Below are 5171 nucleotides of genomic sequence, written 5' to 3' on the forward strand. Positions count from 1 at the left end.
CAGGGCTCCCGCTGTAGGCTACGCCCTTTTACTTTTTACAAACGTGATTACTGAAATTTTAAAATTTCTGAAAATAAATTTCTAAGTTTTCTTAACCCGAGAAAAATTTGAGCAGGGCTTCCGCTGTGTGCTCTGCCCTTTAATGAATCACAACTGCTATTAAAGAAATGTTCGGATTATTTTTAATGACCCACCCGAGTTTCTACAAAAACGGAAAATTTTTTTTTTTTTTTTTTTTTCGCAGGGGTCTGTTTGCACCGAGAGCAAATCGTGTTTTCACAAATGCCGCTGCTGAAATATGAAAATAATTATCGAAAAACTTTTCTAAGTATCGATTTATCAAAAGAAAATTGCGCAGGGATTCGTTTGCGAACAAAGAATTTATATCTCTACAAACGTGGTTAATAACTAACCAATTATACTTCGAAAGCTTTTAAAGTATCGGTAATCAATCACGGAACGCGTAAAACAAACGTCGCACGATCGTAGTCAGACTCTCTGTTTACTTCGCAATACTATTCTGTCCTTTGTCTAAGGTCATGCGAACAGAGAGATTATTCTATCCGACGTAATCGGCTTCTTCTTCTTCCCTGAGGAATTTCGTCTTCTTCAATTTTGAATGACGTCGTCTTCAATGTTGAATCGCGTCTTCTTCAATCTTGAATCACGTCCGTTCTAACGTCGAGTGTCACGTCTCTGTGTACTACTCGCGTGTAATTATCAAATCTGTTCCCGAATTCACGAAAATGTCAAAAAACCTTTTATAAGTTCTGAGAAACTAATCGAGAAAATTTTTCGCATAGGTCTATTTACGAACTAAGTAAATTGCGATATCACTTGTCACTTGACGATGATGTTACCTTTTCACTGATCCGAAATTATTCTGAGTTATTACAACGAAGAAAATTTTTCGCAGAGCTTCCGCTATGGGTATAGCTCATATATTAATCATAAGCGCGTTTCCGAGATGTTACTTTCTTTTGGAAAAATCCCGAGAAATTTTTTAAGTACGCGGCGTAAAAAAAAAACGAAAAAATTTGCGAAGGGGTCTGTTTGCGATCAAAGGATTTTACTGAATCACTGATCACTTTCGCGAAACACTCGAGTCTCAAACGAAAAACAAGTCACGGATCAAAAACGTATCGAATTGTATATATAAAAAAAAACGTTTATTTTACTTCACTCGCGATTAACTATCACTTCCGATCAACACAGACACTCGCGATCTTTGTTCCCGGTGAATCTAAAATTCCGGTATAAACTACGCGTTTGTTCGTTAATCCGGTTAATAGTACTTAATTTTTGCAAATAGGCATGAAATTCGCGTGGAATCTACTTTATCTTCAGGCGAATAGCGATATTCCGTCTCGCGGTACGTTAAACTTTCTTAAAACGCGGTGAGCCACTTAATTTCGCGGTATTTAATGTTCCCGCACTTTAATCCATATATATTATACATATATATACAGTAACCATCATTAAAATTATGTACATGCAATATTTCCTAACTACCATGCACACATCTTATATATTCGTCAAAAGTGATATAAAGCACTATTATCATGTTCAAAACTTTTATAAAGTTGTATCAAAATTTATTATATTGTTAAAAGTTATCAAAAATATCATTATTTTATCTTAATTTTATTAAACTATTAATATCTTAAATATTTACGAAAAGTGTTCAAACTTATCCTTTTACCTTAGTAAAATATAACATATCCATGAAAAACTACGCTTAGGTATCTTATTTTTTTTTAATCGAAAGTTATAATAATGTACTTGAAAGTATCAATCATTTATCAAAGTTATTAAAAAATTTTTATAAATCATTTAAAATCATTAAATATGTATCAACGTTATCAAAAAATATCGATATTATATAAAATCTATTATCAAAATGAGTCAGGTTATTATAAATGCTGAAAACACTCATGCAGAATCTCATTAGACATTTAAAAAGCATGGAAATCATTCAACGGAACGAATTAAGTTGTAACGGACCGAACTATCTTGTAGAAAATCCAATTTTATTGAAACGGACCGAATTTACTTGTAAAAAAAACGGACCGAATTAAATTGTAATGAAAATCAATCTTCCGTGCGCGGACCATTTATCAAAATCAATCGACACTCGATTGTACAAAAGAAATTAAAGAATTTAATTTGTCTTGGTCCTGTCACGGTCGCCAATTTGAGATAATATTGGACGAAACTCAATTTATTCAAAGTTGGAATCTTGTCTAATATGCGTAATTAAACACAATGCAAAATCAGGCTCGGTGTACTATCAGACTTCGTTTTGTCAATCCTAAGACTGTCCCGCGTGTTTATTTACTGTGACCGATCATAAATATGAATGAATAAAAAAAATCAAAACTTTACCGGTCGCCACTTTGTTTTACCTTATAACAAAGAAGGAAACTAATCGATCAACAGAAAGACCCTCTCGGATTTCGAAGACCTTCTTCGCAGTCACTGGGAATAGCAGGCCGCGGGATATTCCTCCGTCTCCTGTGCGAAAATCCACCTATAGAGATGTAAGGAATAAAAAAAAAACACTGACTCTATCTTTAAATTTAATAATATAAATTTATTAAAAATAAAATGTAATATTGTACACGCTTAAATCTAACGGATATTAATACGTTTAACGCGCGGTACGCGGAGCCTTTAATATCTATAATGATAGACTAATCGGAATTTTGTTATCGTAAAATTACGATATTCCGTATACAACACTCGCGGAAAGCCTCAAAACACGTCGCGGTGTCGAAATCGCACGTCGAAAACCTCTACAACGTATCGCGGGCTATCTTGAGCTGGCGCCTCCTCCTCGTCTTCGTTGATCGGAGCGATCTTTTTGTTGATCCCCCTCAGCCTTATTTCTTCCTCCATCTCCTCCTCGGCTATGCGCGACAACTTGGCATGCTGTAATGGAATCGTTTTCATTAAACGACGTTGGCATCTTGACGACGGATCGCAACCATTATTGAGAGATTTCAATGACGGTTGCAGTCGGGAGCCAGGACCTCCGCGCACGCGCAGTGCGGAGTGCTAAGCTGCGAGATAAATAAGAGACCTAAGTTTGGATTACTAACGGCCACAGCCGCCCACGGACGTTGCGAGCGCTCTGCGACCACCCTAATACTCCTTCCTAACCCGTAAAATATATAAGTGGCTTTGTGTCTTCTGACGTACGGCTCCTGCAATAACAGGACGTCAAGACGCTTTTCGAATGCTAATTGCCTAACCTCGCCAGATACTACCTCTGAACGACGCATATTCAGCTGCAGCATCCGTATTTTAGATCCCGTGGAGCTCGCGCCTCGATATGTATCGCGAACGGTCGGTCTATTCATAGCTATATTTGGTCGGTCAACACTAGTCTCCAGGTGGGACTGGACGGGGCTCGCGAATCTAACTTGTTTTTTAACCGTGCGCTTTACCGAACTTTCCCTAATTATCTCTCGCGACGACACATCTTGTTCCCTATTCGGTTTCGACCTATCGCATCTCTCTAAAACGACGCGGACAGTGCGAAGACTGACGACCTGGGGCTGCACTCCCCCGCCTAGGCCGCGGGACCGTCGGGACGCAGGTCGGCGAGGCGCTCTCGAGGAAGCGGAGGCCACCACCGGACCCGAGACACGACCCACGCGCGACCCGGCGGCAGAGGCTCCCGCCACTTCCGAAAATGCTGGCTCGTCCGGCCGGGAGGGGCGGGCCAGACGAGCACTCCTCCTCACCTGACAATCAAAATTAAATTTACACATATGATATTTATTAAATAGTGGAAGGGAGGTCGAGAACCGTAGAGACACTTATACGGCTCCAAGCCTAAATACACCGGGGGATCAGCAGGTACCCCGGGGCGGACCGCTCGCGACTGCGTCTACGCCTAACTAATCTCGCCCCCGCAGCCATTCAGGCATAGGGCGACCTATTCTATAAAATAAACCTACCTACTCTGGAGCCCGCCGGTCGGGCCCCCGACGAACCTATCTAAGTGCCCCCGGTTCCGCCGCCGCCAAACCCGACACAGTCGGGCAGGCGACGGAGGGCCCGGTAGGGCACGGACCCGCAGCACCCACTCACGCCCCCGCCAAAAGAGGCAGGGGAGTGAGCGGAAGGAGGGAATATGCTGCGGTCAGGGGAGGATGTTTGCCGGGGAGCCCATGCCGAAGCAGGACACACCGGCGGGAGGGAAAGGGTATGGGAAACGCCACAGCACCGTTCAGCCACCTCTCTCCACGAGAGAGGGCACAGGGGCACCACGAGAAGGTAGGTGCGTGACTTGAACTTGAGAGGCTTTGTATTCGCATCAAGTCCCGGCATCTGCCTGCAATCCATCCTGGCATACGCGATCACACCAACGCACGGAGGGAATGCCCGAACCCCGGCCCCAAAGAGCCACACGAGTGCGACCCCAAGGGCAGGCCAGGCCATCAACCGCTAGAGGGACTAGCAAGCTATTCGCAGTCTCCCAAACACGAAGGAAGGCCAACCCCCAGTCTCCCAGGAGCCACTCCTAATACCGTCAATTCCTTGAACGGCTCGAGGGACCGAGAGGACGACCAACCCCACGCAAGGGACCAGCGAACAGCCCAACCTCGGCAGTCACACCTACAGGCGGAGAAGAAAGCCTGAAGCCCCGACCCGAGGAGCCACCCAAAGAGCGGCTCAAGGGACCGAGAAGGCCCAACACCCGAGCGAGGGACCAGCGTATCCGCCGCCATGCCCAGCCCCCGGCCCAAGGGGCCCCCGCCTCCGAACGGGAGCGACCAAGGGCCCAACGGGCCAGGCCGGCGGCACGGCAAGCCAGGATGCACGGCTGCGGGAGACGAGCCGCGACCCCGGCACCAGAGAGCCACCGAACGGAAGCTCAAGGTCCCGAGATGGCCACGTCAACCACGACCCCCCGGGGACAGTGACATTCACTGTACGGGCCCCCTCCCAAAGGAGAGGTAACCCTTGCTTCCTCGCCCATGCGGGCATACGCAACAATGAGCTCCACTTTCCAGCGGAACCGCCCCGAGACGGGCGATGGAAAAACCCAGCAGCGCCTGTGCGGACGTATACACAGGGTGAGCGGTTTCGCCGCGACCGTGACCGGATGATGCGCCACCCGCCAAACTCCCGGGGTGGCGACGGCGCGTTCCCCAATTTGG

Source organism: Cyphomyrmex costatus, unplaced genomic scaffold (genome assembly GCF_001594065.2).
Source record: "Cyphomyrmex costatus isolate MS0001 unplaced genomic scaffold, Ccosl1.0 scaffold1871, whole genome shotgun sequence".
Taxonomy (NCBI): domain Eukaryota; kingdom Metazoa; phylum Arthropoda; class Insecta; order Hymenoptera; family Formicidae; genus Cyphomyrmex; species Cyphomyrmex costatus.